At 34.5% G+C, this 13,795-nt stretch overlaps 1 pseudogene; it reads right to left on the bottom strand.

Annotated features, from left to right (window-relative positions):
* Positions 1-288: 288 nt before the first annotated feature.
* Positions 289-5,815, bottom strand: LOC144256031 (short transient receptor potential channel 7 pseudogene; annotated as a pseudogene).
* Between the last annotated feature and the right edge of the window lie 7,980 nt (positions 5,816-13,795).

Below are 13,795 nucleotides of genomic sequence, written 5' to 3'. Positions count from 1 at the left end.
CTTCCTAAGTGACCACGGATAGGGCTGAGGTGTCTGCCCCAGCACCACAAACTCCTTGCTTTTTATCATATTGATTTGTGCAAAGCCTCCTTTTATTTACATTTATGTTTTTTTGTAAATATTTCACCTAGTGGGATGCTTTTCCCTCAGTTCTACATCTGACCCAAGTGAGATGTGTAACCCTTCCCCTCTGTGAGCCTGAATGACAAAAGCCAGAGGCTTTCACCCTTTCTCAGACCAGAAGACAACCCATTTTGCTACTGGGCACATGCAGAAGAGCCCACTGGGTCATCTGTCCTCAGGATGGTGAGTGGGAGAATTGAATTCAGTCTCAATGTTGGCTAGTCTGGCTAATTCGTTGCTTAGCTCCAGTGCGGTGAGGACAGGGTCTTCACTAGACAGTGACAAATAGGCAGCGCTTGCCAGTTCTTTGTAGGCATTCATGCAGGAGCGCGAGTGATTGAAGGAGTCTTTCCGCTCCTTCTCGGTGCACTAGGTGCACTTGCAGAAGTAGTCGTGGGGCCGCTCGACGTGGGCGCCCTTGAGCAGCAGGATGTGCACGATTTCGTACTCCTGGCAGTGGGCAGCCAGGATGATGGGCATGATGTCGTGAGAAAAGCACGTGTCATCCTCATCATAGGCATAGAAGTCATCGTCCTGCAGCTCCTGCTCCAGCGGGCTAAGTGACAGGCGCTGGCACTGTGCGAAGGCTGGGTGGTTGAGAATGGCCTCCACAATGTGCACGTAGCCCTTGCTGATGGCCAGCAGCAACTGCGTGCGTCCCCCACCCGCACCAAGTTCTCTTTCTTGAGCAGCAACTCCGTGACCTCCAGGTGCTCATTGCCCACGGCCAGCTACAGCGCATTCTGCCCCATGTAGTCCATGCAGTTGAAATTGAGGGTCTTGGACTCCTCCAGATTTTTCCTGACCACCGGGATGTTGCCATACTCAGCTGAGTCTAGGAAGCGCTATTCCTCAGGCGTCAGGCAAGTGCCCTTCTCATTGAACATGTAGGCAGGACCCCGAATAGCCTGCCGGTGGTCCTTCTCCCTCAAGGTTGTGTGCCTGCGCTGCATGTTTTTAAAGGTGCTGCTCCCCAACCTGTGGGACAATGAGGCAAAGAAGTTCAGTTACATTCCCAGAGGCCTGCAGACTCCTCAGAGGCAGAACAAACAAAAATTGTTGAGATAAAAAAAATATGATTGGAACGTTATTACAAATTATGAAATCTAATTAGAAATCATTGTCTTAAACACCCAGATCAAGACAAATAGTTGCCTGAACTTTTTTTTTTTTTTTCAAATGGAGAATCTTCAGTTATCCAGTTTTTCTACCCTTGGGTAGAGGAGTCCAGCAGAGGTGTATGTGGGTTGATGTGGAATGTGATGGGAGATGGAGGGAGAGTGTGGGGAGGGTGAGGGGTAGGGGTGTGGCAAAGGCCTGTTTCATCCATTTGTGTAGTCAAGCAAGTCATTTGTTTCCCCTGTACTTTTGTTTTCTTATGTACAACATAGAAAACTTTCTGCACCATAGGGTCCGTGGGGGGATTAAATGAAGTAACTTGAATGGAGAAAGTAGGCAGTATTACTTTTTTTCTGTTCCTTTGCATCTACCCCCATTCTACAAGGGCTGTGTCCACCACAGATACTGCCACATTTGCCTCAAATGTCTTGCCCCATTACATTGTCATACTGCAAGTATAGTCACATAGGCCTGTTTATATATTTCTCCATGAAAATTAAGCATCTAAGAGAAAAAAAATGTGACAGGGAGCAGGACTAGAGTCATTGCCACTTGCTGATGGCTGCAATCAGCCCTCCTGAAGGAGTTCAGTTGTAACTTCTTAAGACTGAACCTGGAGTTTTATATGGGGTGGGGGGAATAGGTCAACTTACATGTTGGGTTCACTTCTAAATATTCTTTCTCACTGTGGTGTAATATAGAGGTTAATATTAATACCATTAATCATAGCCGTTAATATTTATTAAGTACCTGTTATGTGGCAGGTGCTATGCTAACATATATAGGTGCTAACTTCACATATATTAATGTGTTAATTCTTGTATCAAACCTATGAGGAAGGCACCATTATTATCCTCATCTCAAATAAAGATGCTGAGTGAAGCTAGGCTCAAAGACAGTATTTGAAGTCAGAAGGTTTAAAGTAGGAATTCTGGCTCTGCCATTTGCTAGTCTGTGATTTTAAACAAGTTACCTAAGAAATTAATAAGGTTTTAAATGGCAAATGAGATAAACTAATAGCTATCATGTAATTTGAGCTCAAGTCAGTATGTTCCATTTCCAGCTAGCCTTGAGTACCTAAGAGCGGGGCTGGGCCAGATGATCCCTCAGCTTCCACTGACTTAGACATCTTAAACTTTTCTGATTCTCCAGTTGACCCTTCCTGAATTTTCTGTTCCCTTTCTCCACTCTGCTTCCATGGACACTATTCAAATAATATTGAACGGCATCCAATTTAACAAGACGTATCTATTCTAAAGATAAGTACTTAGGAATTTGTTTCTAAATTATTTTTCAATATCCAAGAAAATTATCTTTTTGTTCTCAGTTATGTCTTAATGCATAAAGAATACTTAGTATTTCACTTAAGCCATTTTTAATATTTTTTTAGTTGTAGGTAGACACAATACCTTTATTTCACTTATTTATTTTTATGTGGTTCTGAGGATTGAACCCAGTGACTCAAATATGCTAAGTAAGCACTGTACCACTCAGCCACAAATCCAGCTTAACAAGCCATTTTTAAAAGTAATCACAGAGCAAGACTTTTAAATTGAACCTAGGGTTTTGAGGTTTTAAAAAAAACTATTAATTAATCTTATGAATTTTTAAATTTTGGGCTCTATGTAGTTTACTTCTCATTTTACCTTTTGACCTATGCCAGCATTATTTTTGGTATAAACCAAAGATTGGAGGCCAGAGCTTAGAACTCTTATTCTGCCTATATCAGAGTCCAAGAGAAAAAGCTTCTAAACTATGTGGTAGAACATATTCTTTATCTGCAAAAAAATAAAAGGAATAATTATGGGCAATTCAATCTATTTGGATTTTCATGGCTTTCTCTTTAGTTCCTAAGTCATGCTTTCCCTTATTTTTCTGTTCTTATTTACTCTATTCCCTAATTTGCTTACAAACCATGTCATTAAAAGCACAGATTTTTGACCATAAGGAATATGGTCATTTCAGATCTTTATAAAAGCTAAGAAGCATGAAGCCCAGAGAAATAACTTTGCCAAGGTTTTGGTTAGTGGCAGAGCTGGAACTGGTATTAAGTTCTTTAGATATCCAATTTATGTGCTTTTTCCATGGTATCAAGAAATATTTTATAAAAAACTAGATCAGACTTAGTATTTGCTTTTGAACTTATTCTTGCTTTCTTATTTTCTTCCTTTAACATTTAAAGGAAATTTTTTTCAGTACCATGCAGAGGCACTTAACCATTGAGTCACATCTCCAGTCCTTTTTTGTAGAGTCTCCACTCTATTCCCTGAGCCAAAGTAGCATTTCATCCACATATACCATCTGTTTTATCTTTATTCTATGCTGAGTCTTTTTACTGGGATTATTTAGGGAGCTCACACAAGATAATCACAGCCACCCTCCATCTTCTTGGAGTATTAGTTTTACTGGAAATTTTTTGAGATGAAAATGTTATATTTTTATGTTAAAGCAAACATAGGTATATAAAGAAGTAGACTGTAAGTTTTATTTTTATTTTATTTTTCAAAGTGTTGATGATAAAACCCAGGGCCTTACATATACTAAGAGAGCACTGAATTTTTTTTTTACATTATTTTTAAGATACAAATAAATGTCCTAGAAATCTTGAGCTTTTGGCTGTACTGCCCAGGCCTCAAGAGTATGTATTCTTGAGAAATTTTGAGAATACTTATCTTCGTACTATTTTTCATTTCCTAAGTTTTACATATGGTATTTTATCAGGATGGAATCTCATCATATCCTCTGTTCTAATTTTCCATTTGTCATCTAACTCAGATTATTTCGTACATGCAGATAGGCTGTTCACATGTTAGAGATTCTTTCCTGTGAATCTTTGTTCAATTTATATTAACTTTTATAGCACTTTAACATATGGTGCTTTGTATTTTGTGTATGTTTTATAAAAAAGAAAAAAATGTATGTTTTGTAGTATGTACATCCCTTTGCTTTCCTTGTAATTTTAAGATCTTTAAGAACAAGAATTCTTTTTATATTATTTTTTATCCATTACAATGTTTATAATTCTTTGTATATAGTAAGCATTTGTTAATTGAATGAGTGAATGAATTTTCTTTTTCTTTTTGCAGTGCTGGGGGTCAAACCTAGGGTTTCACTCATGCTGGGTTTTACACTGAGCTATATTCCTATTCTTCCTTTCAATTTTATTGTTGTTGTTATTATTATTATTACTTTTTAATTTATGGTGCTAATTGAACCCATGGCCTTAAGCATGTTAGGCTAGCATGCAACCATTGAGCTATCCTTCATATCCCTACTTTCAATTTTAATGCATTCTTATGTTGGATCACACATTAGAAACTTTTTTAAAAAGGTCTTTATTTGGTTTATTTATTTTTAAATATGCTGAGGATCAAACTCAGTGCCTCACATGTACAAGGCAAGTGCTCTGCCATTGAGCCAAAACCCCAGCCTGATATATTAGAAATTTTAAAATAGCTGGGCATGGTGGCACATGCCTGTTGACTCCAACTACTTTAGAAGCTGAGATGGGAGAATCACAAAGTTGAGGCCAGTCTGGGCAATTTTCTGAGACCCTGACTCAAAATGAAATTAAAATAGTCTAGGGAAGGCATAGCTCTGTGATAGACTGCTTATCTAGCATGCATGAGGGCTTGAGTGGAATACCTAATACTGCCCCCCAACCCCTATTTTAAAAAAATTATTCTGCTATCACTTTGTTTTTTATTGTGATTTTGTAAGTTTAGAATGATATTGATTTTATTATTAAAATATAACTATGAATTTAGATAAATGCTCAAATTATAGGACAAAGTTTTAAATTGTTAATTATAGTTTTTGTCCTTACCTATTGTTGAATCTGATGCCAAGTGATATTATTATGAGTATCAAATAATTTCAGTAAGTTGAAGATAACATAACCTTCATCATCCAGGCATTAGAAGAAGGAAATTGGTTAGAGAGGTGTCTGTGTGTATATGTGTGTGTATTATAACCATAAAAGTATCTGATTCTTACTTGGATAGTGTTTGTTTAGAAATCAATTACTATAGATTGTGTTTGTTTACTTCATCCCCAAAAGAGTACTTTGAATAAATGTCACAATCAAAATAAGTCTATATGACCATTACAAAATTTTGTTTGACACCTTTTTGAAGTTTACATGAAAATAGTGCTCCATGTATCGTGTGCTCTCTCCTCTAGAAGCTTCGCTTATCTTCTAAATTCATTAAACTAATTTTACCATGCCAATCAAACATAATTGTTGTTTTTCTAAGATTGTAAGATACTGTTGAGGGATATATGATATATATTCACTGTTTTAGTTAGTTGTAGTAGACTAATCCAATTATTTTTGAGGAAAAAATTCTTTTGGAGTAAGTGGCTTGCCATGACATAAATTACTAATTATTGAAAGTAAGATTCCATAAGGTAGAAAATGATTCAGAGATGAACCCTGAAAAATTAATTTAACTATTCTTCAGCATTCTTGTGCAAGTTAAAGAATAATTGATCCCTCCTTTGTTTTTTTCTTAAAAACTATCAGATTTCTTATTCAGCCTTAGTTACATTTACCTGTATTTGTAAAGACTGCTCTCCTGGTTCTTCTTTTCCAGTCTGGCATATAGCTTTCTGTTTACATTTCATGGTGTGTGGTCCTCTGCTGCCTCCAGCTTCATTTTAGTTGTATATTGGGCTGCTATTTTGCTCTAAGTCATTTTCACTGTGTTTTATCAAAAAATTAGACAAAAAGAATTTATGTATACATTAGTAAGATTGCTTTCTTCTAATATGACTGTAAATTGTGAAATCCTTTTAAAACAAATGGTTTATCTCATTGAGTACACAGAGGTGTGCAGTTAAAGGAAAGCCAGGAGAGAAGGTCAAAATCCGATCCTACAACTTAGGTCACACTGGAAGGTGGGAGCCTTCTCAATTCAGTGGGCAAGTTCATTTTACTCTTCAGAAGTGTGTTAACTAATAGGAGGTAAGGATGGGGGTGGTCAAGGTAAACAAGCTGGGGGATCCTGGTAGTATGTACCTTTATATGACTGAGCCTAGAAGGACTGACTCTATCTCCTTATCTTTATAGTAGTCTGTCTGGCAGATAAGTCATATATTTTAGCTGTTCCAATTTTATAAAATACATTATTCACTAAGATAGCACTTGTTTAAAAAATGTCTCAAACTAGAGTATTAACTTTTCCTTTTGATTTTTTTTAATATATGACAGCAGAATGCATTACAATGCTCCACCATGTTGGCTTAGGACTTCCTCAATAAGATTCCTAAAGCACAAGAAATGAAATAAAGAATCAATAAAAAATCAATAAAAAGTTTCTTCACAGCAAAGGAAACAATCAAGAATGTGAACAGAGAGCCTACAATATGGAAGAAAATCTTTGCCACCAGCATCTCAGACAGAGCATTGATCTCCAGGATATATACAGAAATCAACAAACTTAACCAAATAAATAAGTAAATAACAACAACAAAAAAAAACCAAATAACCCAATTGACAAATGGGTTAAGGAACTAAACAGGCACTACTCAGAAGAAAAAATATGAATGGTCAAAAAATATATGAAAAAATGTTCAACATCTCTAGCAATTAGAGAAACACAAATCAAAGCTACACTGAAATTCCATCTCACCCCAGTCAGAATGGCAGAGGTTCATTTATACATTGTTGGTGGGAGTGCAAATTGGTGCAAACACTCAGAAAGCAGTCTGGAGATTCCTTAGAAAACTTGGACTGGTTGTACATTCTGTGTCAAAGGAACTGCTGAGCTAGAGTCAACACTATAAATACGGAGATTTGATAAATTGTGCTATAAAGGTGTATTAAGAATCGTAATACAAAAAATTATGAATGTATTGCACTCCACTATTGTCATGTAAGAAATAATTAAAAAAAAAGAAAACTTGGAATGGAACTACCATTTGACCCTGTTATTCCACTCCTTTCTTCATATCCAAAGGACTTAAAATCAGCATACTACAGTGACACAGCTACTTCAATGTTTATAGCAGCTCAATTCAAAATAGCTATAATACCAACCTAGGTGCCCTTGAAGAGATGAATGGCTGAAAAAATTGTGGTATATATACACAATGGAATATTACTTAGTCATAAAGAAGAATGAAATTATGGCATTTGCTTGTAAGTAAATGGAACTAAAGAATATCACGCTAAATTAAATAAGTCAGTCACAAAAATCCAAAGGCAGAATGTTCTTTCTGATACGTGGATGATAAGTCACAACAAAGGGGGGGGTTCAAAATTCACTGGACTAGACAAAGGTAAATGAAGCAAAGGGAGGGGGTGACTGCAATAGGAAAGACAGTAGAATGAATATGGAATATCATTCCTATCCTCATATATAAATAAATGACCAGTGTAACACTACATCATGTACAACCACAATAACAGTATCCTAATTGTAACAAGTTACACTTATTCTATGTATGTATAATATTTCAAAATATACTCTACTGTCATGTAAAAAATAATAATGATAAAAAAGAAAAAAAACCCTTTCTTTTTCATAAGGTTATAGCTGAAATCAAAGAATTCTAGAATTTCAGAAATGATGGGGACTTTAGAAATGATTTAATACAATTTTTTAGGAAAAAGTTCCAGAGAAGTTGTGATATCCCTTGTGTCACACAATCAATTGGTAGTGGGGGTAAAACAAAAACCTGATTTTCTTTCTTTGACAAACTGGGGAAAAATTTGGAAGCCCCTGATTGATTTCATGTAATGAAATCATTATGTTTTCTTTGGAGTTTTATTTAGTTAAATTAAGTTTGCCCTGTTCCTACATTTATTCAAGGAGTACTGACAACAACAGAAAATATTCCTCAACAATGAGAACCAGAATAAACATGTGCAATCATAGTTCATCTATTTCATCAAGGAATAAAGGTCCAGTGAAGTTGGACCTTCTTCCCATCATAAAGAATGAAAAAGTGTCTACCCATTCTGGATCACAGTCTCCTTTTCCAGCTTCCACTTTCCAGTAAAGTAGACTTTATTGCAATCTGAGACACATTATGCTGTTTTATAAGCATATAAAATAAAATTAAATGTTTAACTGAAAAAAGTAAGAAACTAACTACTCAGAACAATCTTCAGATTCAATGTAATCCCTAACAAATGCCAATAGCATTTTTCTTAGAGATAGAAAAAAATCTAAATTATTAAGGAACCATGAAGAACCAAAAAACCAAAGAAATCTTGAGAAAGAATAAATTTAGAGGCATTCTACTTCTTGACTACAAATTATAGTACAAAGCTTCAATAATTAAGATAGTATGGTGCTGGCACCAACATATACACATAGACTAACAGAACAGAATAGAGTCTAGAAATAAACACACATCCTGTCACTAATCTGACAAGAATACCAAGAAGGAAAAGGATAGGCTTCAATAAATGGTGTTGAGAAAACTGAACATCTACATTTAACAGAATGAAACTGGAACCTTGTCTTACACCATATGCAAAAATCATCTCGAAATTTACTAAAAACTTAGATGTAAGATCTGAAACCATAAAACTCCTAGAAGAAAACAGGGGAAAAGATCTTGACACTGGTCTTAGCAATGAGTTTTTGAATATGATCCCAAGGACACAGGAAAAAAAGGTGCAAATAAACAAATAGGGGTGCACCAAAGCTACAAACCTTCTGGACAGAAAAGGAAGCCATCAATGAATTAAAAAAATAACATATGTAATAGAAGAAAATACTTGCAGATGTTAGTAAGGTGTTAATATCCAAAACCTATAAGGAACTTATATAGCCCAAGAACAAAAAGGCTAAAAATTCTATTAAAAAAAAAGGTGGAGGGACAAATGAGGCCAATAGATATCATTCTGTTGAAATACAGAATGGCTAAGAGACATGAAAAGGTGCTTACTTTCACCAATCATTGCGGAAATGCAGATCAAAATCTCAGTGAGGGCTGGGGTTGTGGCTCAGTGGTAGAGCACACGTCAAGCATGTGAGAGGCCCTGGGTTCGATCCTCAGCACCACATAAAAATAAATAAATAAAATAAAGGTATTGTATCCAACAACAACTAAAAAATAAATACTTTTAAAAAAATCACAATGAGTCAACACCTCACATCTGTTAGAACGAATATTATTAAAACAATGAAAGTATTGGCAAGGGTGTGGAGAAAAGGAAACTGCTACACACTGCTGGTAGAAATGTAGTTGGGGAAGCCATTATGGAAAATGCACATGGACAGTCTTAAGAAATTACACATGGAAAACATCATCATCATCATAGGAATTCTACTTTTGAACACATATCCAAAAGAAATGAGATAAATATCCCAAAGACATGTACACTCTATGTTTATTACATCATTGATTAGAAAAGCCAAGATAAAGAAACAGTCTAAGTGACCCAAGATGGATGAAAAAAGAACCTGAAACACAATGGGAGATCTTTCAGCTTTACAAAAGAAGAAAATCTTGCCATTTGCAATACTATACATTGTGTTAAGAGAAATAAGCTGAAAACAACAAAACACTGAATAATTTCACTAACAGGTGCAATAATAAAAAGTCAAACTCATAGAAGCAGATTAAAATAATGGTTAAGAGGGGGGTGGAAGTGGGGGATATGAGGAGATATTGCTTAAAGGATACAAAGTTTCATTTATGTAAAACAAGTTCTAGACATCTAAGGTACAGAAGGGTGACTGTATTTAATAATATATTAATAGATTTGAAATTTTCTAACTAGATATTAAATGTTCCCACTGCAAAAATATGTGATTATCTGAAGTGATGGATATCTAGCTATCTTGATTCTAGCAATTATTTTATAATTTATATGTATATTTAAGTATCATATTGAACACCTCAAATATAAATCATTTTTATTAAAAATAAAATAGTATTGGGGAAAATTTACTAAATATTATGTTTTAAAAAATTAAAAATCAATACTTATTTGATTCCGGTGCTATTTGACATTAATTGATAATATCAATATTTGGAGGAATGTAGCATAAATTATGTCTATATTTCCTGTGTATAATTGAAGTGTTTTAAAGTATTAGCATTCCATTCATATCCAAAGAATGATTATGAATCATTATATACCTAACAAGTACAGCTAAGAATTAATTATCTCATAAAAGAAGTACCCATGAATTATAGATATGAGGATGTGTGAGCACTATATACATGAGAAATTCACCTAGAAGACTCCAAAGTTGATATGAAGTTTTTTGCAACAAATTATTCTAATACTGATCTGGCCCCCTGGAAAATTCACTGAGAGTATAACAAAGCTATTCACCAGGGTATGTCAGGATATTTGGACCTGGCTAGTTTAGAGACATTAACTATCTTTTCTAATTGAATATAATAAGCACACAATATGTTCAAAATACCTTTGAGGAGGGATACTTGTTGAAGACTCTGAAAATAGATAATTCAGCTGCAACAGTCTTTCTTGATCCAGTGGGTGCTCCAACTAGGACACTACAGTCTGTGTGATACAGTGTATGAAATATTTGTGTCTGCACAGGGTTAAAGTGGCTGAAGTTGTACAGGGCTTCATATGCTTTACATCCCAAAGCCATAATTGGCAAAGGCTGAAGATCCAATAATTCTGAAAAGATCCAACAGGTACTTCTGAAAAAAAAAACTGAAAAAACATGCACAATACTGAATACTGTATTTTAAAGAATAACATTTCCTAATTATCTCTAGAGAAGAACATATTTAATATAAGTTCTTATATACCAGTGACACATCTTATCCAGTCACTACATTTAACATAACTGATAAATAGAACACTTTTATTGAAGAATCCCCTATAAACCAACTATATATTTCTCTTCCAAAAAGGGAAATAACTTGAATAAAAGTACATGAAAGTATGTATGTTATGGTACAAAAATAAATCAATGAAAACCATTTGTAAACAGCAGTATTGGAAGGGTCACTAACAACAGATTTGATCTGCTACACACTGACCAATCCTGAGAAGCTGAGGGATCTTTTGGTATGGCCAATGGAAACAAAAATGAATTTAGCCTTATTCAGGAAGGAACAAGTATAGTAGTTTCAGAACACAGCATGACTGAGTAAAACAAAACAAAACAAAACAAAAAACTCTCCTTAAAGGGTACAGGTCTTCTTACTTTCACTAATCATTGGGGAAATTTATGTCTGTAAAGTAAATTTATGTATTGAAAGACACTAGATTTGGTTGCTTCTCATTATATGGACTGGGTGCTGAAGAAATTAGATAATTATTACAAAGTTTAAAAAAGAAGATATAAAAAAATCAGTTAAGAGGACACCTTGATCTGACCTTTATAGTATGGTTGCAAAATGAAAAATATGGTAAATTTTCTTGTAAAAAATATACTTAAAATAAAAAATTAACTTAGTTGGGCAGGGTGGCACAGGCCTGTAATTCCAGCAGCTCAGAGGCTGAGACAGAAAGATCCCAAGTTGAGGGGCTGGGGATGTGGCTCAAGCGGTAGCGCGCTCGCCTCCAATGCGTGCGGCCCGGGTTCGATCCTCAGCACCACATACCAACAAAGATGTTGTGTCCGCCGAGAACTAAATAAAATAAATATTAAAAATTCTCTCTCTCCCCTCTCTCCTCTCTCACTCTCTCTTAAAAAAAAATAAATAAATAAAATAAAATTAAAAAAAAAAAAGAAAGATCCCAAGTTGAAAGACAGCCTCAGCAATTTAGTGATATCCTATCTCTCAAAATAATAATAATAATAATAATAATAATAATAATAATAATAAAAAGACTGGGGATGTGCTTCAGTGGTTAAGTGCCCTTTGGGTTCAATCCTGGGTACCTTGTCCCTAAAGGAAAAAAAAAAAAACAAAATAAAAAGATGACTTTAAGAAGTTATCTTTTCCCTACCCATTGCTCTACTCTATTACAAGGATAGCTGAGAGCTAACTTCATACTCTCTATGTCTGATTATGATTATTTAAATTTTCCGTAGCGCTGGAAATCCAGGAAGGTGGAAGACATTGCATGATAAGGCATGCAATGTTAATCAAACATATTTTTTTTTAATAAAAGCCTAAAAATTAAACATTGTACAATGTCAAATGCACAGTTATTGACAATGTTAAATTAAATTAAGATGATCTATTACAGTGATTTTACCTAGATGGTATGTTTATACTACATCAGCTAATTATATAAATAGGTTGATATGTATTTGGTTGCTTAAGAAAAAAATTATTAAATTGGCATTAACATATAATGCTAATATATGTGGAATTAAGTACTTTAATGAAAGAAAGAAACCTAGCAATGATATTGGAAGCATATATTTTAAGTTAAAACATCATCACTTCCACATATTTTGAACTTATGAGATTCTAGATATCACATAAACACATTTGATGAAATAAGACCAGAAAGACCCTCTGCAATAAGTAGATTACTAGATTATACAGTCTCAATATCATTCTATTTTGATAAAATTTTTTGGTTTTGCTATGCCAAGATATCAAAGAGAAATTGAGATGTAGTATAAAAAATATCTCAATGAATAATATGAATAATGTGTACATTTGACAAAATGAAAGATTATAAAGTCATATTTAGGTCTCCTTTCACTTCTGAAAGAACTGTCAAATAGCATGCTATTTAAAGTAGTCAGAATAACATTTTTATTCTGAAAAGTCAAGGAGTTTGTCTGAAATATACATGGGAAAGAAAATTTGACTCCTAATTTATGTCTGTAAAGTAAATTAAGGATCTCTGAAAATCAATACTCATCAATTATGAATTCTCAAGAAATGAAATTAGTATACTAGTTTCAAGATGTTTTTGAAATAGATTTCAGTATCACTGCAAAGATTTATTCATGAAATTTTGCTTTTTTAATAAATCAAAATAGAAAGGCATTTGTTCATTTTATGAAAACCTAGAGTTTATACATTACAACAATAAAAAATGCTGCTGAATGCTCTTACTATATATCCCTTTTAATAATTTGTTATATATATATACAAACATTCCAAAATCTAAAAAAAATGTGAAATTTGAAACACTTCGGGTTTTAAACATTTTGGATAAAAGATAACCTGTACTAGAATTAAGTTTATGTGAATTGGACTAAATGTAAGAAAAAAGAGATATCTCAAAACTTTTACAGAGAATACAGATTAAATGATAAATGATAAAAGTGTGAATCCTTCTCCTCACCAAAGCAATATAAACTTTGGACCTGAATATCTGAAAAGTAATGGCAATAAAAACAAAAATATTCAAAAGGACCTGTGGTGAGCCGTTTCTGTGAACTGTGGCCGCCATTACAAGATGGCGCTGGTTTCCCCTGTAGTCTGTGACAAACAACTCCTTATCAGAATGAGTTGGCACGCTGTGACTTGGCACCCTATAAGAAAAGTCCACGTGGCAGCTTCGCATTGGGGCTTGAGGTGCTTTATTAAGGCTGGGAGGGGCATCCGGGGGGAAGAAGAAAAAGTATCAAGGGCCTGAATAAACTGCTGAGAGAAGATTCCCGAGTTGCGTCTTCCTTGCGGGCAAGGGGTCGAG

Source organism: Urocitellus parryii, chromosome 7, assembly GCF_045843805.1.
Source record: "Urocitellus parryii isolate mUroPar1 chromosome 7, mUroPar1.hap1, whole genome shotgun sequence".
Taxonomy (NCBI): Eukaryota; Metazoa; Chordata; class Mammalia; order Rodentia; family Sciuridae; genus Urocitellus; species Urocitellus parryii.
Note: the sequence above shows the minus strand (reverse complement) of the source record. Positions and strands in the feature narration are given on the sequence as shown.